Here is a 27,469-nt window from a genome sequence, read left to right on the forward strand (position 1 = left end):
ACCTTCGGACCGTATATAAGACCCAAAGAAAGGAAGCTGCATAAAATGATGGCTAAGGCAACAAAAGCGAAAGATGCGTCTTGTTGACTTTTGATTATAAGAACTATGGTCACCGTTATTACATTTAAAACCTGAAATATAGTGTAGTATTAAGGGACTGATTATAAGAACGAGCACATGAAATATAGTGTAATGTTAAGGGACTGAATACAAAATGCAAATGCTCTAATTGTAGTCAAGTGAAAACTGAAGTATATAAAATACATAAAAATGTAATTGCAGTCTAGTGTAGAGTACAGAATTCATTACTCTGTACTTGTAGGCAAGTGTTAAAAAATAAAATTTTTCGCTAAATCATCCATTTTCTTTTAAGGCATAAATGATTGCAGACTTTTATCATTGGACATTGTACGTAACAAGTCTGAACTGGTTATCAAGCTTGTATTTCCATGCAATAATCCAAACACGTTTTGACTGAACGTCAAACATTGTGTTTTCAAAGCGTTTCATTGAAACTGTATTTAAAGATCTACCATACACGTTATAATATAACATGCTATTGTTTATATTCAATTGCAACTTATACGATAAAGTAATACAATCGTTATTTACACAATAAGTTAGTAAGTTTAACTGTTAAAATTATACATCACACGTGTTAAATAAATTTGTGCGTAAGATGTAACAAAATTTAAGAGAACTCTTTATATTAACATGTGTAATAAACATTCTACATGCCATGTTCCAAGTTAAATCTTTTAGTTTCCCATCATCTAAATTGTATACTTACAACAACATTATATATACTCATTCCGACGAATCTTGAATCGTTGACTTGTTTCAGTTTGACACTTCGTGTGTCGTACGATAAAAAAATATCAAATAACAGCAATATTCATTTTATGGCCAAAAACGACACCTGAAATCATCGACAAGATAATAAACACTGATTTTAAAGTGACAAAAATAAAATATATTAAAAGAGGCAAAGAGTATGCGATTGTAATATTCAGTACAAACCGTTTGCGAAACACATATTAAGCATATGCTTACTCCGGTCTTATATTCAATTGTCAACAGCCAATAAATTTGGCTACAAATGAACATGAAACTTAATTTTATGCCTCGCCAAATCCTTGCGACCTGAGGTTATTTACGTGTATGCTTTTCGTAAGTTCTAATTTGTAATACATACCATTGTTATATCATCTATGTTGTAATTTACGATAAATAACAAATATTATTATTATTAATACAATTATTGGATTCCAAGTTGTAGTCACTGTACTGGTATGAACACAATGAAAATGATAATTTATTCATTCTGACTAAGTTCTGGAACCAACACGCATATTGACCGTCGGTAATGAAGCAACGATGTTGTGGTTAACAATTATGACATTGTAACAAATTTAAGACCATAGCACAAGATAATATTAAGAATTACAATAAATACGAATGCACGAATTTTTTTCCAAAACAACTTCGAGCAGAGTTGTTGGTTGTAAAAATAAAATAATTGTTGATTTAAGATTTGGTTAAACTAAATATGAAAATTGATCGATTTGAGAAACGTGTTTTCCACCTAGGACTTAACCCTCGTTCAATATCACTAAATCGAAAATTCATCATATTGACCTCACTTAATGCCAATGTATTATATTATAATAGTTCCACTAAACACATGAAAATCTAAATTCAACTTACCTAGCCATTTAGAAATATTATTAGAATCGCAATGTTCTAAATATGGTTCATACATGATATCATGCTCTGTCTGTAGAAGGCCCTGGTTCAAGGTCAAACATTTCAATCGACCGATACATTGGGTCTATTGCCTGCCATTTTGTTAAGATAATTAGGTCAATAAGAATTATGGCTGTTAACACAATGTACATTTCACAGTTTTTAACCACCTGCAAGAAAGAAAGTAGTCATATTATAAGGCAGGATTATTGGTATAACTTATATAAGTATGGTTGCTGTTAATCTTAAACTTATTTGCTTTTTGTTTACAGTATTACTTCTTTATGAAATGTATTGTAAAATAGCCAGTTCAAGAATTAGATTAGCTAAACAGACATATAGTCTATTATACTACGCTAAAGAAAAGGGATGATAAATTATGTTAAAGCACGTACTATGTAATTAGTTCTGAATCATGTTAGAACATGTACAAAAGTTAGATCATCGTACCAATAATTATATATAATTCTGAACATTCACTATATCTTAGCTCACACTATACGAACGGTATAAACTGTTTTAACACAATCACATAGCATATATGCTACATATACATTAAATATTAATTTGTATATGTCATTCAATGGTTTACTGAAAATCTTCCTGCAGATGGTCAAAGTACGTAAAAGAAACAAACTCAAAACATCAGGTCATAAGTTTGAACCCCGTTGGAGGTTTACGTTTTCAGTGATGATTGAATAGAGGAGATGCGACTTAGGCCTAGCTCTTATTAATGACCTACTTTTCAGACACTTGCGTTTGACAGTTAATATTGGAAAAAATATAAATGATTGTAATGAGGTTGTGAAACAGCGTTGATAATCAAACAATCAAATCAAAATAATCTAAATATGAACCAAAAAAAAAAAAAAAAAAACAGATCTACCTTTTTATTTTTCTGCCTACTTGATGTAGTTAGCCTGTGCACTGTCCAAATTTTTTAAAACATTCCCCCATATCCGAGAGAAAATCCAAAAGATAATATCCAAGCTCGAAGCTGGAATAAATTGATCAAAAGTTCAGAATTGCATACTATTATTAGTTTCTTATGTTCTATGCAAGATTAATTGTGTTATCACAAACAGGAAAAATGCGCAAACCAAATTAAAAGTTTGGAAATGCACTAGAAACTCGTTAAATAAGAAAGCATACGACCTTTGAGATCAAATATAGTACATGTTAAACATATTCTTTCTAAGGTATTTGTCCTACAAAAAATTCGGTACGTATTACACTATAGCAAGCTAATGTTCTGATATGAGTGATCTTCTCTATAAGATATTTACCGGACAAATAATTCGATAAATATTCAGATATACGAGTGTCACATTATTATACCCCTGTATATTTCGATTTTCATACTGAAACCATTTCTAAGACCGATAACATTGTAAGGAGACAAATCAAATTAATTCTTTTACAACGTGATTCAATATAAAGGTAAATGTATTTCTCACGTTTATTGTGATAATATATTGAACTTAAATATAGTATTTTAACATGAAAATGTTTAATAATCTTTTTTTATCCCTATAAACTCGACATCAGACGGGCACGATTTCATGTTTAGGCTTATACAAAAACATCGCTATCGGTCAACGTTTTTTTTTATTTAACGTATAATCAAAACTGTTGCATCGTCCAATACAGATTATGATGCATTCAATACGGAAACAATGTACAAATGCGAAACACTGATTGAAAGAGAAAATATGTACAGAATAAATATACATTGGCTGTTGGAAATTTACCTGCCAGATAAGTGGATAAGTTTCTTCTGATACAAAACGGCTGTCAAGACCCAGTAGGAAGACACATATAAGGCAGAGTGTACATTCAATTACAACAATACTGTTCATACGTGTACCATTACGACGATTTACCATCAAAAGTAAGCAAAACTATTCATTTGAAGTGCTAGATATTGAAAACTTAAATTTTCTGTGATCTTAAGTTCTCTTTCGCAGCCATGAAATGCCAAACATTAGTTCACAGAAAACTGGAGGGATTTCACAAAATATGTATTGACTAATTCCAAAATACAAGCACAAGTAAACATTTACAAAAGCAGCCATCAAAAGCTAATTCAGTTTTTGAACACTTAAAATCACAAAGTCTAAAGTCTATGCACAGTGCATCCTATCTCATATATCTATCTGATATCAATAACATTTATAAGAAAATCCTTTGGCTGCACAGAACGCAAAAATGCAAACTAATGACGGACTCTGTCTGAAGTAGTCGGTTCATCCGAGATAACGAAATATACACCACCCATCGCGTTTCCTTCCAGAGATTTTGGGGGAATTCTATTAAAGTAAACATCATCCTTCAAGAATGGTCTTACCGATACTCCAACAAACTTTGTTGAATTAATTTGCTGAGTAAATTTCGCCTGTTATTTCCGAATTTGAGTAGTAAACATCTTCAATATCCTCTGTCACGTAATCTAAAAAAGAATGTATTGCACAAGAACAGACATGAACGCAACTAATAATGTATCACTAAAATATAGAAAGACAATGATATTCCAGTTGTAGATTGGGACATATAAACTATATTAATCTGAAATATGTAATGTATGTCTGTGTTAGAAAGGTAGTTTTCGAATCCCTGGGACAGCGCACGGTTTCTCTTTCATCTGTTGCTTTGGTAAGGGAAATCATGTCCAACGCAGGAAGGCGTGTAGACTCCATTTAGTCAGCTACGCTTTCATGAAAGGCAAAAAAGAGCCAAGACATAAAATAGATAATTAAATGAGATTTCGTCGTTTTGCCGATCATATATTATATGTAACAGGCATAGTGGTAAGAAATACAGTAACTATAAAAATATGCCTTTCCGATGTTTTGTTTAAAGCAATGGCGAGAGCCCAGACTGCATCATAGGCAAGTGGAGCTTCTGGATAACCACGTACTTGACTTGTGTCAGAAACATTTACGCGCTTTGAATTGTTGAGCTGTCTACAAACAAAGGAGAATTAAGCGAATGTCACATCAAGTCTCTTATTTCAACTTCAATACAGCAACTGCCTTAAAAGGCAAAATATAAAGATAAACATAATACCCAATTTGTATCGAAGTAATATCTCAATAGTAATACACATCATTATTATTCATTTAAATCTTTCATACAGAACAGATAAAAGCAGTAAAGGGATTTATATTCATTTCCTATCATAGGATTATCTCTGTAGGAAATATACCAGTCACGTAGATGATACTTTGATGTTGACATTAGCGCGACTCTGCCATTTCTATTCATAACATTTTCATTTCTTGTTAAGCAAACTGAAGACAAACAATCATTTCATGTAATTTTTCAAAGATTATGGTATTTTTACAAATGAGAAGCATGTCCAGGACGTTTGGCTACTTTTAACATTCTAGTTTTTGAAAGCATGAAATCTTTGCAAGGTTTTACAAATGCATTAATCAAAGATAGCTTAATTTGCGAAAAGGTGCATTTGATGGGTATTTTCTACATCTAAAATTGTATTTAATAACAATATACTTTCATGAGAGCCTGGCAAGGTATATCTTATCTTATTGTTTTAATTTAAATGCACATCTGATATCTGTTTACTTAATAATTTCAAAACAATTAGATTAAGCCTGTGTTATGTTATTTTAAGTTTTTCTTATGAATTACTTTTGATTTATACTCTAGTGATGATAACTAATTGTTAAATATGATATATTCTATGTATATTGAGGTTTACAACATATACTATCCCAAACGGATTTGAGGGACCTCCGTGGCCGAGTGATTAAGGTCGCTGACTTCAAATCACTTGCTCCTCATCGATATGGGTTCGAGCCTCACTCGGGGCGTTGAATTCTTCATGCGAGTAAGCCATCCAGGTGGCTTACGGAAGGTCGGTGGTTCTACCCAGGTGCCCGCTCGTGATGAAGTACCTGGGGTCTTCCTCCACCATCAAAGCTGGAAAGTCGCCATATGACCTAAAATGTGTCGGTGCGACGTTAAACCCAACCAACCAAACAGATTTGTTTACGACAGTGCTATGCGTTTTATTACCTTTAGGAAATATTAAATTATGTTTCTGACGGCAACGGAAGGTGTGCGTCAACTCAATGTTTTTTTTTGTTTTGTAGCGTTGACGGAAAGTTATCCAAGCTTTACTTGTTGAATAAATCATTAAATGGTACAAGGAACCAAGCCATTCACTTATTGTCGATTGTCTACTTAAATAAAACAGAAATGTTTGAAGCACACTAGTGTTGTTGTACCGAAGAGAACATTGTACCATATATTGAATAAATACAAGTACACCAGATATGATAACAAATCTGTAAATATTATCAAGGTAGTGGATCCGTAATGACAATAAGCATTCGATTCCGTATTCTCAAAATGATATTTCGTCATTTTCCGGCTGCTTATGAAGTTCATATTCACAACCAGTTGGATAATGCCAAAAATGTATTACGGAGAGTACGTAATCGTACGGATAATTCCGAACGTAATACCGGTTCCACTATCTTAATATACACTATGCTTCCCACCACGTTTGTAACCGTTTTTGTTTTTTCCTGGTGAAGTATAACCGCCTCTGTTGTTATGTGTCCTCCAAGAGCCTCTTTCAGTTGGTCTGAGGTGCAGTTAATACTTGGGTATTATTTGGGTACCAACCAATGATAAACCAAACATATTTTTTCCCCGTTTAATTTTTCCTTGTATGCCTGCAGAATAATGTTATGTTAAGTAATAATTTACAACAGATGCTTAACATCCTACTAGGAAAATATTATTATTTAGAAATCATCATTAAAAGCCTGCAGTCATACTTCGGATCACGACTAAACAAACACACCATTTCAAGAATAACCCCCAATGTAAATTGAAAAGTCACATTTCCTTTGAATTGATACATCACGTAGAATGCATCAGTCGGTATGCAAGAAATTACTTTTTTCATGTTTTTACATGTCTTGAACAGAACATATTAGCTTAATGAATGTTGAGAAAAAGGACAAAATCGAGTTATCGTAACTGAAAATTTAAAATCAATGGTCTAAATAAGAAAACAAAAATATTAAAATTAACTTAATACAGCAACCAATGGAATTCTGAAAATGTTTTTCCCTAACCATATGCCAAAGTATGCCTCTAATAACACGTCTAATAAGGCAATTAATCATACATGTCAAATACTTTTGATATGATAAAAAAATCGTTACAGTCCTTGAATGACATAAGGCATTTACCCTAAAATCAATCAATAGTCTGAAGGACCCGACCGTCGGCTATTGACTGATATAGTAATTGTGCTGCTGTAGTAAATGTAGTAGAAAGAATCACGTTAAGATATCAGAGAGTATTGATAGGTCAGACTGTTGAATTATACCAGGTTTATAAAATACGAAGATAAAGTGTGGGGGGGGGGGGGGGGGGGTCCCAGTTAGGTGTCTGCGCAAAATGTTTTTTGATTTTATTTATACTTTGTGGTAATATACCTACTTGTATTAAGTTTCATTAACAAGTGTTACTGTTACCAGTTTTGACTTACTTTTATAGATATTCACATTTAAAGTGGGTGGGGTAATCTGACATGTGACCAGCCAGGAACACAATTTCTGTTATTTTTTTTAAAAAGGTTCTAACCTTTTACCTGAAACTTTCATGATAAAATAACTATGCAATGGACATTCACACAATATGTTGCATTTTAAATTGTACTGAATACTTTTTTCATCACAGAGCAACAAAGTGGTCTAATCAAATTTACTGATTTTCAATGGACGAACTTTACCAGAAATCGAGTTAGTACAGGTCTATATAATGTGACATAAAAGTCCATATCCGTATATCTTATTAGTATAAAAAATGGTTCATGTATCAAACTTGTTCTATAACTGTTATTGTATTTCCCAAGGGAAGGCTAGAAAACTGATTGCTTTCAAGTGAGACAAATTTCAATACAGTGCTGCTTTGGATAGACAACATCCGTGTGCAATTTCAGATAAACTAACATTAAACAAATTTATATTATAAAATTATCTGGACTATTCTACGTTTGTTTTTCTAACAGGTTTGTGTTCACATTCAAAGCTTTTTAAAGTAGGTATATCAATAACTGTTAAACAAGTCAAGTTAACTGGAATGTGAAAGATGTCCAATTCTTAAGCATTTACATCTACAGCGAATGAGGACCTGTTTGTTATTAATATTCTTGCAGCTTTACATTCAAATTTCTAACAGCATTTGTAGGATCAGTAAGAAAATTTTGTCTAACAGCAACCTCTATCCCTGCAGCCGTGACTCTCTCCTCCAGGTCCCCAACTGTCTGAAAAAAAAACATCATTCTTTTCATGATGTAACTTAACAATAATAACCTACCATTTAACACAAAAGCGAAAGCTTTTATACCTTAAAATTTCATAATGAATAACTAAAGACATCTTCGTGATTCCTATATCTTGACACGAGGTCACCTATACGAGGTCATATACTATTATATATCTGCAAAGTTGAAGCCTAACTTCGTAATGGAACACCCATCTGGACATTTCCATACATGATATTAAATAATTCAAATCATTTGTCTCTGTCTAATTAATTTTACTCTCAGCCATGTTACCAATTAGCCGTAACAGGCCTCTGTTCTAACGACACGTATTACCAAATGCTCAAAGTTGCATCAAGCTGGCAAAGTCTTTAATATTAGCAGTTTACCACATGTGTGATGTGTTTGGACATAGGTCAATTTTATTCGGTCGTCATACATTTTAAAGCTTTTACTGGGAACAAATGTTAAATTAGTCTACTACTGGAAACAATATTTCGAATTCTTATAGAAAAAACAACATCCGACAGTATCGGTTTTATCAGCCTTCGCAGAACAGATTAACTTCATGGTACAGATGTATTTATATTGTAATGCAAGATTATAAAAGAAGAAATTACGTTTAGGGAAATGAATGACACACGTTTTTCATACCTAGGAACATATATTACTTCAACATAATCCCCTTGCTACCAACTAGGAAATATTAGTCAAGAAATATACTTGGTCTCGCAGTGGTTTCGCCCGTCAGTTTGTCAGCGAACCATTATGATTGGTGCCATCGGTGGGAAGCGCGTTTGATTTGTATACTACGTGTTTGTGATATACTTAGCTGTATGTAAGTGTAATAGAAGGTTCGGTTACAATTAAGAACATTGGTTCCTGAAGAATATTCGCCAGGGCAGCTTGAAATTTTGGAAAAAGTAAGAGTAAAATTGTATCTGCTAAAGTTACAATTCAATAAGAGTCACTTAGTATCATTATGAATAAAAAGTCAGACATATTGACTTTTTTTAAAGTGTGCAACATATATTGACGGTTTTTAGTAATTTAAATTGTCTACGTATCAACTTGTGCTTTAATCGCATATTAACAAGTGCCTACAGACAAAAGGAGTTGCCTTATGTTGTGATAGTTTGAAATGTGTCTAGATATATTAAACTATTTTCCCCCAACAGTTAAGACTCATTCATTCAAACTGTAATAAGTCTAAAGTGTTCGTGATTTATCATATTTTAACGCATACAAGATCAACGTGGCGAGAACCATAATCGTTTACATCCCTATATGAGTTCATAGTTACGCAGTACTTGTATGTAAACGATCATAAAAATTCATATACAAAGACAGGATATTGTTTATAGATCATGGTAATAAAAAGTGACAGAGTGAGTCGTAAATCTAGGCATCCATTATAAAGTATTCATAAAGCTACATTTCTTTACTGAAAGTCATTGCTCAAACTACAAAACCGGGAAACTCCACATTTATCAACTTACAGGAAACAACCGACTTTTGCAGACAACACCCAGGAAAATCAGCAATTTTTGTGAATATATTTTGTCACGTCCAAGCAATATTTTACAAATATATTAACAAAGATTAGCTTAATATGTTATATATAGTAATTCATGACCTCATATATATGTTTTTACTTTATGTTTTAAATACAAATAATTCAGTTCATAAAATTAAGTTGTCGCGATCTGACGGCTTAAGTAAATATGCAAATAAAAATGTATAAAATGGAATCGTTTGAAAAAATCTTTTAAATCGGTCACCAGTTTTTAAACAATATCATCTTATAGCAAAAATCATTTCTCTGACGGTAAAGATAAAAACTGATTTGGCACGACTAAGAGTATGCGATCTTTACAGCATTTTAGCATTTTAGAATAGTTTAAACAAAAAGTGCGAATTACAAGTTAACGTAAGAGGTTGGTTTTGCTGTTCTATGTAGATATTGAAAGGTTTCATTTTCTGATCCTCGTGGGAAGGAAACAACTTAAATTTGTAACAAGATACTAGAAAAAAAGTAGATTGTAAGGACTGCGTGGAATTTATGTGCGTTTAGACGGGTATTCATCTCAATGCGACTTCTTGAAAATCACACAATACTTCTAGCACGTCTAATTAAGAACAAGGAAGTGAAATATGATCATTGGAAGAAATAATGGGGATACAATTGCCACTTAAAGCCTAATGAATTATTAGTTAAGCATGTCTGAGAAAACAGTTAAGAGATAATGTTGGCCTGGATGGACCTGTGGTCTAGTTTTAAGTAAAGCACCTTTGAACATGCTTAACATGAAACTAATGCTAATTGTATTCTGGTTTACTCTTCAATATATGTTAGGCCCTAACTTTCACAATATGCAACATTTGAAGTACAAATATCGTACGCACACTCAATCAATTAAACCTATTTCAACTTATTTGCTTCTAAGTCTAAAACTTTTGAATGGCAGTTTCTTCACAAATTTGATCGGTCAGATCGCCTAGTTAAACATGACGATTTATTTCACATTCAGACGTACAGATGTAAAGACTTCTTGTGTCTCCTGTATGGTTGCGATCCTTTTCCATTCAAAGAGTTGGAATATCTTGACTATGGTTGGATTGTGCAGAGTAGCAGACGAATGTGTTCGGAAAAATGTGGGGAACCAGTCTCGATTTGACAGTGCTGGAGAACTGGAACCATAAGCAAGCTGAAATATAAATGATAATATATACATATACATAAAGATGCAGCATGTCATTATAACATGCAAACTACATCCACATACTCTTCTTTTCACCGAGAAAATATTTTACACACAGCAATCGAAGATGTCGCTTGAATCTGCAAACGAAAAGAACATTCTGGTACGTTGGTACGTTGCTAAGTAGAAAAGCTACATTTTAGGTTAAAGAAGGAAGTCAATTTTACAATTTGTATTCTTTTCCGTTTACAATTTATTCTCAAAACAATCGCCCGAAGCATTAAATGGAACTGAAGCGGCAAAAATGTATTCAAATTGTTTTTCCGCTTGCTTTGAATGAAGTACATAAATCGGCGTAATGGTTTTCAGGTTCGCAATATAATTACTGACTCACAGTGGACTGTTTGCAAAGGCTAAACATGTTATGGCTTATAGATATGTGTATGACAAATTATATATAATTAAAAGCTTAGTCTGTGTTTAAGTTCTCAAATATCACATAATAAATACCTATATACATATAAAAAATATAAAAAGCTTTTATTATTCAGAACAAGAAGTTTTCTCAAGACTGATTTAACTGTCCGGCTTCTTAAATACAAAACTTTAAAATGTTGGGAATCGTATTTACTGACTTAATTAGAATATATACTAAAATTAAGATTATATAATCATAATTAAAACGTATAATTTTTCATAAGCTAAACAGATTCGCCCAGAAATTTTTCATCATTTATCGGCGGTCAAAAATGTCGGGGCCATAGAAAGTTTGAATTTTCATTTCTGTTCCTAAATCACAGAAATTGCAATTGTTTATTTCTCTATCCACATAACCAATTATTATAAACTCCTATTTTACGATAATAAAACCGCAGTGAAATTTGCGTCATGTAACGTTTAACATGCTATTGCTCGCAGTATTTTATTCAGCTTAATGTTGTCATTGGACGCATCTGTCTTTCGTAATTCTGTTATGAAGCTGTTTAATTGGATTGCGTATGCCTTAATGCAAAGCCCAAAAGGTTTTGTTGAAACAAATTTTACAGAACTTTCCTGCAGTGAGAGAATGCTAAGTGGTTTTCATTTTTGTCATATAAATGCAAGCGATATTTCAAAATGTAGTTACGTAGGCATGTTAGTAACATGTCCTTCGTTGGCATGAACATACAACGTTTCTACACACTGTCTTATCGACAGCAATGCAAAGTTCAGCAAGTAATAACCAAGTAATTTTTAATTTCATTTAAATCTACGTGGAACAATTGTATTTCGTTCATTCAAAATATAATCGTTTCATAACTGAAGTAAGCATAACGCTTTCCTGAACATTTAGTTTTTTTCTATCATTTTTCGTATTATAGAACATCATTTCTTTACGTATTGATTTCATTTCTTAGAGTGCTTTATTTGGTGGCTAGACCAATCACCGATACAGTTAGAACATGACATTATTAGAGATAAAAGCCGTTCCTTCTGGAATAGCCGGTCTAGATGTAAGCGGAAATTAACAGGTTCTATCAAATTACTCTATCATATCAGTCTCATAAAAATGCTAAGTCCTATCATTAAAAAGCAAAATTAACAGAAAAAACCCAGCTTTATGTAAGAAATCCGTCTATATATTCCTATGGATCAATGTCGCTTGTCCAGTAATCTAACTGTGGCCCACAAAGGGTCTGAAAAAGTCTAGGTGTTGAATGTACATACAGTCTTTGCATGTGTATGTCTAGTTTTAAAAGGGATGTTTCGGCCAAACAAATTCCACATTGTAGGAAGTATTTTTGACCCAGACGTGCCTAAGTATGCAACATATCATGCTTTTTGGAATTTTGTTAACAACTGTACCGTAATTACAATTAGTATTAAAAGCTTTATTAACAGATAAGCACTTACAAGATCATAAAGATATACTTCAAATGTTAAAAAAATCTAAAAGAAATCCTGAATGATCATTAGAATTATCTGGCATTTTTTTCTAGATAAATATTGTGACATCATGATATTATGACGTCATGATAAGATGCACGTGACGTTGCGTGGGTAATTTGATATAATATGTTTAAAACCATTCAGAAAACATATAGTAAAATAATATTCATATACTATATTAACCAGATATTCATAGTGACAGAGACGATTATGGCGTTAATATGTATTTTGCCTCAAAATATAACTTCATATTCTATGGGCAAAAAAGTCAATAAGCGTGTTATTATATACCACTGGTATCTTTCTTTACTTATTTTTCTTTATTCAGCTTCATCAATAAAAATTAATAATAACAATTTACTGATTCCTGACCTTTGATATTGTTTGCCTTTCGTTTTTATCTGAATTTTATGCCTGCTTTATAATGAAAACAGAATTGTGACCAAAATAATGATGACTGCGATGAATACCGTCAACAACGAATACCGTCGACAAAAAAAAACTTGTCGAAGAAGAATACAGACGAGAATAAATACCAACGACGAAGAATGGCAACGGAGAAAACTTACTACGATTATGGTCTGAACCAGTCAGGTAATCTTTATTCATAGGTCATGTCGTAAAACATCTTCGACGTCGGGGGGAATAAAAAGTTACTGTTAACACGATGACGTTTGAGTTGTTCTAAGTATAATGGACATTGATCAAATTGATCTTGTCTATCATGGGTAAAGAAATAAGAAATGTCAGTGTTTCAGAGGAAAGGCGTAAAGTGTCCCTTTTCGCATTGAAATTATAAAACACGTTGAATAAAAATTGCATTTCGCTCGGCAAACCCTCACACTTTCGTTTATTTGACTCATATATTATATAATATATTCAGTATATTATGAAGACACCCATGTAATATCATCTGTTGATCTCACAGAGCATATCTGAACATTATTTTGTCAGATATTTAAGTAATACTAAAATTTTGAAATAACTGTAAAATCGATATTTAATGACTCTTATTACTTATTTTTCTCTCGTGTGTTAACTTTTACATTATGTGTGCACTTGAAGACAAATATACTGTATTTGTACAACTAAATATCTTGGCAGTTTAGCGTCCATGTTGACAAAATCAAAATAGTCATTTCAAAGTTTTGTAAAGCCAGTTTCATTTTCTTCATCGTGTCCCACTTAACTTTCCTTGGGAGAAAAAAGTAATTGGAAACAAGAATCAGTAATAAGATTTTTAAAAACAACATGTCTAGTTCTTTCATGTTAATTTAATTTTGCTTTAAAATAATCAATTTACTGACCAGCAGGATCGACAAATGTAATTATTATATCGATTGTGTAAAATATACTTCATTTGTCCTGACAGTGATAAGATAAACATGATTTGAAGATCCAAAGAAGTAAAAGGACCTTCACTGAATTACCCACATGTTTCTTTTTACTACAACACCACTCTGTATGCTCGAATAAAAATATTTCAAACAAAAGATATCAAATAAATTATGTTTAATACCTAGTATTTTTTCCAGTGAATCAGATATAATTGTGAATTTAAGTATGGACAATGATGAGTTCAATTTCATAAAAGCTTTATACATGAATAAATGCAGTCATATGCGCGATCTCTTCGGAAGGCAATACAACATCCTTAATGTTTACTTTTATGTGTATGTGTATTTGTTTGAATTTAGGGTGATGCTTTCGTCTATTTCCAGAATAATCAATTTTAGCCCCAAAACCAAGTGAACAGTGATCTCTATTTAAGTAAAACATATGCATTCTATCAAACCAAAATTGAAGATTAAATATCTTCTGAATGAACATTAATGTGACAATAATGAACATGTTAATATCTAACGTAGTCAACACTTGTTTAAGCTTGAAGCTAATTGCAGATGACTGGAAATTTATTTGATAAGCAAAGCATTAAATCGAATTTATTGTCATTAATTACGTCTCAGACAGAAACAGAAATTGTAAATATCATTTTCTTTCAGTTCCACATCTTGCATCACTAGAAATTGTGAAAAAAAAGAATACAAATTTCAAAATTAGCATGTTTAACCTGACTGTTAATTCGTCTTATCTGTCAACGAGAAATCCCCGCGGTTGTTTCTGTTTCGAATAAGAGAGTAATTTCGAGAAAAAATATCTAATTTCTTTGTGAGATATTGGCAGATTCAAGTCTAAAACAAACTTGGGAAAGAATAATTATCAAATTAGACTGTGTTTGGTAAGGCTGTTGACGCAAGAGAATTGAATTATCTTTTAACGCGATATTTGAACGTAATTGAATATCAATTATTCTTTTCATTCTGATTGAAATAGCTACATTTGGTACTGGCGTTTGATCAGAATCATTTCTACTGTTTTCATATGCAAATGTGAGTTGTCATGCAGATAACTGTATGCTTTGCTTTAAAGAAATTGTTAAAAGTAACAAAGTACATTTCCTAGCGTGTACTCAAGTAAGTTTTAAAGATCCATGTAGTGAAAGTCAGTTTTCTCGATATGGACCTATGCTCTGCATTGATATTTAGCTTTTGCAATGACGGTACATTGAATGACTGATTATGTGCATAAGTAATTGTACGCATACAAAACTACGTTAATGCAGTCGCTTAAGAGTCACCTGACAAGGTTTAGGTTAAATATACAGTGTTAAGTCAGACTACACTACATAAACATATTTACACTGTTCTTAAAGTTTAAAAATAATCGTTTACATTCTTAAAATATGTATAGCTGAGACACTTAACAGCCGTTGTTAAAGTATTAACAGAATGGTCGCAGTTCTGATATTGAGTACGGTCAAACATTGTATCACATAGGCCAGAATTTATGTTATCAATATTTCACGTTTGAAAAAAGCTTAATTACTTAGCCACGATAGACCAGTTTTCAAACAATATTTTAAATTATTTACAGATATATTGTTTGCATGTCACCAAATATTCATTCCTTGGTACTGACGCCCGTTATACTCTACTTGGATTTGTCAACATGATGTTTATACAAGGTTGGCATAATAAGATGCAAACAACTTTTATTTTACGATAAACAACATTAAATCCAATAGTGTGCAGGTAAAATTGAAATAAACAAGCCTTAATTCATTCTATTGACAATAAAAGCGTACTCCATAAATGCCCAAGGAACACTGATTCCCAGTAATTACACTTAGCTCAGATCCTTGTTTGGAGCGCTAAGACAATGGTAATTGAATCCATTTAGATATGTATCATAAGTCAAAAAGTGACAGGTCACCTAACATGATTAAAGGATAAACTATTCAAACCAACAATCAAAGTATCTGATCCACATTTGACAGGTCATTGTTAATACTATTATTATTAGGTAGATTTCTTGGAAGCACAGAGCACCACAAGAAAACATCCTCAGAGCCGCGCATTTGCAAAGTAAGTCCACAACAAAAAGAAGCTGTAACGGAAAAATATTATAGACGGGTTGCTTAAAAAAATCAACAAGTAGATTTTAATTTTATGCAAAATATAGAAAAAGGGGAAGGGGGTAGAATGGTGATGGGGTTGAAGTCAAAATTGAGTAAATACATGTTGATACCCGATATACTGCGTGATAAATATTTTTTCTGAGGATCGCTGCTAAGCATGTAATCAAATCAAATGCGTTCATATTCAACACTGACAGAAAATGACCCCTAAATTCAATAACGTAATGGCTGATTGCGTTTGCGAAACATTTCTACTATCAGTACCTTCAAAGTGACGAATGTGATTTTGTACTGAGCCAAACACAATGCACAGGTAATCGTATTGAAAGCAATGTGTAATGCATTTCAAGGCTATCTGTTGCTGTCGCTCTTTCTTAAAAAAAAATGGAGAGATTTAATTCGTGTCCCATCAAGTTGTAAAAATATTTCTGAAAAGCGACTGAAGTACGAGTACGCGTGACTTTAACACAGTTCAGAAAGTATGGAAACAATAAAGAACAACAAAATTTTGCGGAATACTAACAATGCTTTCGGTACTTTATCTACCTATCTGAAAGTTCTATTTATAAAACCTGTTTAAAATTACAAACTGTAAAGGTAAGTGGTTTAACTCCCTGATGAGAATAATAAATATTGTGATACGAATAAAAGCACTTTCAAATTAATGCTTTGGGCCAGTGGCGTCAAGCATGAAGATAAATTGAAGTACTATTTAGTATTCCATGTCATTAGTTGTGCATGGACATACAGTGACACTAAATGGGTCACTATCACTACTTTAACATTTAGGTCATAAACAATATTTAAAAATTATAGACTATGTTAACGGGATTTATTTCATGGAGAACATGGACACAAATAAGCGAATTATCCTTTTTTAGTTTTTACATGTACCATTTTTATGTTATGAGCATTGTGTCCTGTAATGATACAAAGTGCTTGCAGCTTTAATTGATCACCCAGTATTAACGTCTGTTAATTAGACGATGAATTGACGCTAAAGCAGTCTAATCAATTATACATTTCTGTATTTGTTTTACTGAAATACAAAGTAAAGCTCTCTCGAAAATGATAGTAAAATTTATTTTATTTGTCCTTATCACGACATTTGGCTATTTATATTCTGTCTACAAAGTATGACTGAAATGAGGTCGCATCCTGTTTAGAGAAATACTATATCAGTCACGTAATAGGAGTATTAATCCCAAATATATGTTTAAAATGCTCTAGGTTAAATGCAATTTAGCGCTGTTTCAAGAATAAGCCTTTCAGAGAATTTGATCCATTCAAGGAGTTATCAGCTTTTAACTGGTTAGTTAATTAATGTTGATTTGAAAACTAATGGTTCTTATTTTCTCCCTCATTAGTATTTCATGAAACGTCACCATTTTGAATTTATTGTGAGTATAACGAATTGGTCTCTTATATAGTATCGGCATGTTTACAAACATATATGTTCTTGATATTACATATAAGGGATGTTCAACGGATAATTGAAAACTTTAAAATATAACCTTCTGTGCGACATGCACGATAAATTCGAAATTTGCGCATTGCAATATCATCTTTAGATACATGTTAAAAGTTCTTAGTATAACCCGCCAAAAACAGGTGACAAATTATGGTATATTGCTTGCACTTATGAGGATTACCCTATCATATATGGGCATACAAAAGGTTCTTATTTATAAAAAATACTTTTTTTCTTTATTTCTTTAAACTTAATACCATATTTGGCACAATATTGAGACTATTTTACTGTCTTTTATTCTGAAATTAGGTAAAGCGGTCCTACGAGTATTTGAATCGCTGATCAGCTCTTCTGTGCACAAATCAACAAACGAAGACAGTACAAGAAAGGTTGTGATCAAATGTCCGAAAACGTTGTTATTTATGAAGACATTTCATTCTTCTATGGAGGAAAATATTGGCATAAGCAGTTTTGCTATTTCATAAAAGGTGACAATGAAGATGGTTAAGCATGATACTTATGCTGCAGGAGTTATTGTTTTTGCCGGAAATCGATTCTATGAAATACTGAAATCATTTAAGCGCAATATTTGTATTACTGTATATGTATTTGTTATTTTTTTGCATATTATGAATTTTAATGAAAATGTTACGAAAAGACAAAAAATATTTTAATGTACTAAACGGTATCAATTTTGTCTTAAAGCTTTTTACTATTTTCAAAAGTAGTATTCTGTTACTCTCGGTCTGTTCGTGAGATGTAATGAAATGTGCAACAACCTCAACGCCCCTAGCTCAAATACATATATATCAAACAATTATCCAGAACAATGATCATTTAAACTCTTTCTAAAACGGTTAAGACTTCAAATTTCCGACGTGTCAACTTCGTCATGTCATTACAATAAAAGGCGAAAGCAGATGCCAAAGCTAAACATTTTGTCTGACGAAATTCTAGTGGACAGGAGTTTAATTTTAAGATGAAGAATAAAAACCAGCATATTGACAGAAAGAATTGAAATAAAAGTGCACTTTTTATATACAAACCGGAATATTGATAAAAAGAATTGAATAAAAGTGCACTTTTTATTGATCGACTTCTGTCTGCAACAAGAACTGTTACGCTAAATACATCTGACGCATGCCAATAAAATTGCAGTCTTATAAATTGATTTAGAGGGTGTTAGGTGTTAACAAATGAAAGGATTTTCACACCGTCTAGACAACACGACATGAAGGTATCGGCCAATTTAAACTAAATTATGACGTTTCTGCCTTATCTAATAAAAGTTGCCAAGCTTTCATTTAAATCTATTATATTGTGTGATCTGAACGATCATAAAGTTGACATTGCATCCTGGTGTCCATTTCCCGAACTAGTTTTCGTTGGTAGACATCTACCGGTAGAAATGAGGAACGGAATACCCTGAAATGACTCGAAAAAGCCGAGGTCAGGGAGGTCGGGAAAAATGTATTGTGCAAAGTAAGCGATATTTCAAAATTTCGATAATGTATTTATAATGGCATTTAATGATCTATCCGAATATGTATAAACGATTTTATACATGTTGAAACAAAAGTACGGCCTTCGTGATATATTCTTAGGAATAAGATCTCAAACGAGGGTTATTCTACGATAAACCACGTTTGGGAACTTATTATTTCTTAAATAAACCGAACCTCTTAAGACGGAAGCTGAATATAATATTAAGCATTTGACCAACTAATCGATTATGTTCCATTTCAACACAATGCATTTATAATGAAATAAGTGTATAAATGTTCAATTATTTTACCCATATTTGAACTATAATTTGTTGTTACGGTCTCTAGACAAAATGACACAATATCAATTCAGTAACGTGTTAGTGGAGTTGCGTACTTAATTTAAGGCTAACACGAGAAAAAATATCTACTGACCCTTCACATAAATATAAGGTTCACTTTTTGATGAACCTTTAACAAGTAAAAACAATACACTATTAAAACAGTAGTGTTGCCGAGTGGTACTTTTAACAAGCAATAACATGTTCATTGCAAGACGGATGGCATAATACCTATGATGGACTGCTACAGTCATGTTACAATGTATTGAAATGGTCCATTAGTAAAACACAGGATACAGAGTACAGTACAAAATTATTACTCACACCTTACGTACGCTTTAAAGTATTTCCCAAGTCTGTAATAAGGTCAAACTAGAAGTTTAAACGATGAAAATGAATATAAGAAATCAGGACACTAGTAATTAAATGTAGTCGAAATTGTTGTTTGATATCTGGAGCATTGATGACACTGCTCCAAGACTAAACGTATTGTCAGAAATGGATAAATTTAGTACTGTCAAACTAAGTAAATATAGAACTTAATGACGCCCTTTTCCTGAAGTGTTGTTCTGTAAATCAAAATGATTAGATGAAAACAAATCAAAACTTTCAGCAGGAGATTTCATTAAGTTAAAACCTTTACTCTACGCACACAATTAATTCTATCTGTACAATTAGTTATCTCAATACAGTTTTATACGTTTTCAATTACCACAGTCTTTATCCAAAGTTATTGTTAACTAGGGCAAACATACGGAATGCGTAGAAATATAAGGGTTAAATTTCAATGTGATATCCAATTTGACACGTGATTCTATGTATATGTCCACCACATTTGACACCGCACTATCAAATGCATATGTAATTAGTGTACTCACCACAATTAGATGCCACACTTTTGCAGCTTGAGCTACAAAGGTCGACACGATGCTACAGCCGGTAAGAACTATAACTTTCTTTGGCTGGTTGTATAGCAGTTCATGAAATACTTTTGTTTCAAGGCCTGGCATGCACTGAAATAGAAATAATATTGAATTACTAAAATTATAAACGTCATTAAACTGTGTATGAGCTAGAATTGTTTGGTTTTTAATAAAGAGCACATCGTTTTACTAAAAATTGTAGATACAATTGGTTGTAACCGTTGTTGAGTTTGTATAAGAATTAAGAACGTTCGTTACATTGAAATAAATGGTATTGCATTTTCAACAAATTCGACTATACAATCACAATATGTTACCATGTAGGGCAAACTTAGAATACAAAGGACAGTATAAATGGTACAAACTAAATTGTAAGATAAAGTCGTCAAATAAGTGTTGAATTACGATATACTCTTGCTAAAGTATTGTCTATTAATGTACCAAAGATGCAAGCTCGAAGTATATTTAAGAGTTAAAAAGATGGTATTTTGATACACAAATGGGGAGACAGTTTTTTATTGGTATTGAAATTGATAATAAATGAAAAACTGCTACAACATCGACATCAATTCTAATATTGAGATAAAAAGAATAAGTCTGAAATGATTGAAATGTTGGTCAATGGGATACCAATTAATTAGACCCAAACAGACTGCAATAGTTTTTGCGAAATACAAAGAGAAAAAAACGGATTAAAGTCATTATTACATTTATTAAACCAAACTAAAATGTAAGGTGCATATTTACATAAACAATCGGCAATATTACACGCAAATGTTTACATTAAAACGGTTTGAAAATAATATAATATGAGTATTCTCTACAAATATGACATTAGACAGTATCAAACATGATGCAAACGGTATTAGGTATTAAAAGGCATGTACATATTTCAATGTAAGAAATTGGCAAAATGGAAATATGTGGCGTAATCGATAGCAAATATAATACCACTTTCCGAGTGATTTTTGTAATTACGTTTAGGAGAAATATAAGTGTTTTTATAGCCACTTGTTTATTAGGGGAAGCATTGAAACCGACGTATACTCCGACAATTGCATAATAAGTAATACGTCTATTGAGAAATTCGTGTACCGATCGATAAGATACAAGCTAATTAGGCTAATTTGATAGCAAAAATTACTTGGGACTCATCAACACTTTTTATAGGTTTTAACACGTACTCTCTTCGGAGATTTCGATTGCTTGTATATAATTCATAATTGTTATTAGACACATATTAAGAACATATAATAAAAATTTAAATATATGCATACAAAACGGAAACTTTGGAACTAAGTGCTATAAGCTCCCCATACAGCAACATCAACGCCAATTTATACAAATTCTTTCAAAGTTTAGTATTAAGTGATTGCTCTTATCTTTATTTTCGATTGTTTTTTCTTAATTTCTAGCCTTTACCGATCCCTGTTTCGTTTTCTATTGTTGTTTATTTCCCGCTAAAACATCACTGATTTTAGAAAATATATGTTGTGCTGAATAATTTTCGTACTACCCGTTTTGAATAACTTATATTGTTAGGCACTTTTATGAAACTGTACTGTTGGTGATATCTTGTTTTATATCCTTCTAGACCGCCTCGGTAGCCTAGTATTAGAGCGTCCGCTTCGGGTTCGGGAGGTCTTGGGTTCGATCCCCGGCCGCGCCATACCAAAGACGTAAAAATGGTACTAGTAGCTTCTTCGCATGGCGCTCAACATTAAGAGGATATCGCTAGGACTGATCAGCCCGGTGTCAGTATAATGTGACTGGGTGGGGTATCATGCCACGTGTCTACGGCGTGATATTCCAGTGAGACAGCACTATAAAGTTGGGCATTGTGCTCACTGCTACAAGTAGACACCGTCGTTTATATGACTGAAAAACTGTGGAAAACGACGTTAAAACCGAACACATATATCCTTCTTATTTTGATCATTTTGCTAAAATAAACTCAAACTTAGCTACGGTTACCTCGTTCAGTGAAGACGTTGGTGTGGTTTTACTTCGTCTAATTATGACAGTCTAGTACAAAATATGGTGATGACAATAACCGAAATAGTATTGCTAACACACTTATTTATACCAATATAATAGTATTCTATTATGTGTATTTTAATATATGCGTTATGTCTGCTGAGTGATAAAGAGGTTAAATGTGACGATAGATAACTACTTATGATAGTGATATTTTCTAACAAGCACAATGCACAAACAACTTGGCAGATACTTAATTATAAAACTTTTTTTGAAGATGGAAATAAAATATGTAGGAAGAACCTGTAGAAGCATAAAAAGGCATCCAAGCAAAATGAAAGCAGACCATGAATCATTGAGATTTATTACAATGACCTTTTTTTTTTGAAAAGATGTTAATCAAAACTGGCTCTTTCAAGTCAGAGCTCCCCTTTATTCACTTTCGTCCATTTGATTTACCTGATTTTTTTATTGTCTTGCAAATATCAATCATTTACAGAAAATGTTCGTTGGTAAAACACTGCGTTGTTGGGACGTCACTGTTCCTATTGGAGGTTTATTCTTACTTTATTCTTTGTTCCTTAAGAACGTAAATTATGATTACCTGCTGAAATATATATTCTTTATGATTGTAATAAAACATCTTCTTGAAGACTGATTGCCAGGTGTTTATTCTAGATATTGAATCAGAAATGTATGTAATACATCTGCGAAATTATAACTTTCTTGTTGAAGTAAAGGAAATTGTCAAGTACATGTTACGATGGTTCCATTAATATTTAGTATTCATGTCTGAGGCAGTCTAATGTACATTCGTGTATGTTTCGTTATATTCAAATGTAATGCTAATGTAATACATATAAAAGCAAATACAAAATTTGATATCTTTAAGTCTAGGTTTTACACTTTAATATGTTTAAACGACGAATGTCTTTTCTCTAGTATTTTTTTTTTTTAGTTTTCTACTAGCTTTCCTATACAGATTTATTAACACGAGATAGAATTGGAACGAAAGTCTTAGATATGCGCTCAGGGCATTAACATGGCGATGATGAAGGAGCTATACTTGAAAATCCTGACTGAGTTATGAAACGGAAGCCCATAGCCATTATAATGATAAGCTGTCACATAATATCTCCTAAGATTTCTGCATTATTCGTCTTACAACTACTTAACTACACGCAAACTACATTACAATAAATCAAGGACGTCCATAACAAAAGGGTTAATGCACTTAGGGAAATTGTTGTTAAAAATTTATATTAGAATATAAATATAATTGCATTAATGTCTGCAATTACTTGCAAATGGGCTTACTCGGGTTACCCAGTATAGCTCCACATAGCAAGTAAATGATATAAACAGACTGGTTCAAAACAGATGGATTGTGATCAGTCTAATGTACATACTATTTGTTTGATGAAGTATGGCAATGTTAATGGAGATGACAAAGTTTAAGCATGTTTTAAGGTCGTGTATAGTTCAATGTATTAATACTGCCTGTCAAATAAATAACTTCAGACAAGGCTTAATTGACACGAAACACTGTAATATGAGGTCAATCGACTCGTTCTATAGAAAATGGATGTGCCGGTAGTATTCCATTAAAATAATAGTTTCTGATGTCAAAACAAGACAGAACCGGAAAATTATCATAAACTCATAAACGTACAATTACCTTTAAAAATATGCATATACATTAAACCATATCGAAGTTTTCGTTTCATTACGTTCTATGTAAATACCTTTTGAGCAATCATGAAAGACTTGTATTTCCATATCTGTTTGAAATACCCTGCACGCGCAGGATAAAGACGGAGGTGATCAGACTGCTTTTCTGAAATGTGATCATGCTCATTTCAGCTGATCATGGGACAAGTTACGTAAATTATATACTTGTCAACAGGTTCAATATACTTAGCAAAAAATAGCTAAATAGGAAGAGAGCAGATCTACAGATCGCTGGGTCGTGACTTCGATCCACGGGCGAAGCGTATTTGCTCCATGACAATGTGATAAAGGCATTATGCCTGAAATCATTTTGCCCTCTACCGGTGCTTTTCATGAGAAGTTTGAAGCTACATGCGTGCGGAGAACGGATTAATATTGGTACAGAATCCTTACCTCACGGCATGTATATATGTTAAGACGAAGCCAGACATGAGTCACGGGGCTTCGGAATGAAAGAACGATATTTTAAGTACAGGTTTTCATTCATTTCGTGAACTAAAACATATATATAATTGCGGAGATAAATGAGACAACAATAAGCATCAACCTGGGCGTTTGTGATGTACTGTATTAGGCGGTGTGCTATACAATTTGTTGTTTGGATGTAAGTACTGACTTTGCTAAAACCGAATACATAAACAAGTGCGTTCTTAAATATAAATCTTAATGATTGTAATGTTGCCACTTATCATCTATGTTTCAAATAGAACGGTGTATCAAAGACACAACAGACATAATAAGGCATTTCTGACTAAGTGTGTAGTTTGATCAATAAACTGTTCATTTTGTCTTTACATTGGCTGGTGGGCAACTGAGCAAACATTTTTTATCTGTAATCAATGGGCAGTATAGAAGACCTGAAATTAATGAAGTTTCAACTGATCTATAAAGAATCAATTCAACAAGAACTGCTTATCTAGAGTCAAAGCTGTCTCTCAGTGCACGATATTATGTGATAGACAATTATAATACACAGTTAAATGAAATTTGTAACATTCACGAGTTTTTACTTTAGGTGCTGATTACGTAATAATATGAGTATAAACAGTTAAGGGAGTGTTTCAATGTAAATTATACATATTGAAACTGATTTGTAAATATCTGTTATTATAGAAATAAGTAACGTTAACCAGTTGATAAAATGCCATTTGTTCTTTTCAGTTTAAGTTTATTTTGATCTTGTTTCGTGTTACATTTGTTATGTAATATTTGCAAAAAAAACCTATGATATTCTTTCACTGGTTGCAGGCACAGATTTGAATATCCGGTTGAACTGCTTAGGTGATAATGAGGCTCTGTCGAGTTAAGCGTTAACACTTACCCGAGACCTGCACATACAACACGTGATATGATTTTGTTTTGAAAACCTATATTTAACAAATGACAGTAAAAATAAAGTCTAACAAATTTCTTTTTTTTTTTTTTTTGATAGCACCATTCCCATATGTTACCGTATTTGATTATGAGATACGTGAAAGTGTAACAAATGCAAACAACACAAGTGTACTACTTTTGTATTGTCATCTGCAGCGTAATAATATTTCGTTTTTCGTGTCAAGAAGTTTTCTGGAGGGAACAAGTAGGAACTATTAAGATTTTACATGAATATTTGTATTACTGCACATTTCTACTACATTTGTACATACAAGTAGTTCAGTACACGTCATTTTACCGCGAGCTTTTTCCAGCACCAGTACAACACCGGAAGTCCGAGTCCAGTTTGCAAATACATTTTGTTAGATATAGAAGCCTCATTATATAACTTTGTCTAAATTTCCATCATAGCTGTAGCTTAGGCGACGGTCAAAACCCTTTCATAAATTGTACTCTTCGATCACTTTGAGGCATTATTTTGAACAATGGCATATGTTTCGTTAATCTTATGATAACTCTATTACAAACTTTTAGAAAACATAAAATGCAACCAAGCAAGCTGAAAGCAGATTTGGTCTGATCATGCTTCCAGCACAGGCATAAGCGGAACAGACGCATTAACGCCGAGCAACCAGAAAATATAACAACACTGAGATTCCAAGCAAGGGCGCACTTTTTAAAGAATACATTTGTCTATGGTATTGCCAAAAAAGCCGCAGATTACAAAACTATGATGCTTTTCAGATAGTCGGAGCCCTCCAATTCATACATTTTGACGTTGATTGACGCCTTCAGTACCCAATAAGAGATGATGATAAGACTTTAAATTTTCCCAAATGTCAAACTGATCTTTTCTGTCTCGATATATATGCTTGTAGTTGGAATAATGTTAAGACAAAACTAATTTCTTACACTTATCTGTCTGGCACAAGTCTAGCATAAACGTCTTAAGCTTTCACTTAATACAGCAGAGAGACTTTAAAATTAAATCAAGTACTTTCTCCACTGACAATAATATATCTTGGTTTCGTAAATAGCTTATATTTCGTACATTAGATTTTTTGAAGGAAAACATATTGTTGCTTATGGTCTTATGTGAGCTTTATAGAGATGTAGCTTTCCAACTCCCGTTATTCTACGTCATGGCAACTTTCAATTTATACTCGCTACAGTCATAAAATGATTTACCTAAAGTTATTTATGGCCATTCTATTTTGAGGCACGACGCATGCATGTTTACTGTTCAGTCCTTGAACATTTGCATTTTACGCAAGTCATACTTCTTAGATTGTATCCGCCATATCAACAGGAATACTCTTTGAAAACGAAGGTATTTAGTACAATCATATATGCATTGCCTGTTAGTATCCCGTTTATATATCTCTACACAAACATTCCCGTGGTTCACATATTGTGCTTTGTTACCGTTGCTTATGATATGGAAAAATATGCCGGAGATAGTTTTTATTTAAAAGTGTGGTTTTGTGTCAACCGATTACGTAATAAAAGTTCCTTTGCGCAGTAGACTTTAGTGTCAATAGTAGTGAGTTCTTAAGTAGCGTCCTAAACCCCCTCGTTAGTTAATTTACTTAGTAACGTCCATTTATTCATACTTGATAATACGAAGTGCCTTCAGCGTTTATACACATATTATCATTCTGTAAAAAAGAAACAAAATACTAAAAGAACATTTGTAAACAAAAAAATAGTCCCTATCAGTCAATCCTCGTATTGAAGTCAGAACGTCAAGTCTGTATCTAATTTTTACATTTATTTGATCTGAAATAACAAATCGTTCTTTACTTGTCTGTATGAAGGTCTTTGTAATTTTGTTTGACTTGGACGCTGTCTTGACAACTATGAAATTTTATCTATTTTATGAACAGGGAAGTGATACATTACTACTTACGAATTGCTGTTCTAAAGACAGAATTGACAGTCTTTCATTATTCACATAAAATTCATTACTGGGGACATTATGTTGATTTTAGATCAAAATTGTTTGT

The 27,469-nt window shown here is 32.5% G+C and overlaps 1 pseudogene; it reads right to left on the reverse strand.

Moving 5' to 3' along the window:
• Positions 1 to 25,756, reverse strand: part of LOC123527498 (gamma-aminobutyric acid type B receptor subunit 1-like) — a 135,904-nt pseudogene extending 110,148 nt beyond the window's left edge.
• Positions 25,757 to 27,469: the final 1,713 nt, after the last annotated feature.

Source organism: Mercenaria mercenaria, chromosome 15 (genome assembly GCF_021730395.1).
Source record: "Mercenaria mercenaria strain notata chromosome 15, MADL_Memer_1, whole genome shotgun sequence".
NCBI classification, from domain to species: Eukaryota; Metazoa; Mollusca; class Bivalvia; order Venerida; family Veneridae; genus Mercenaria; species Mercenaria mercenaria.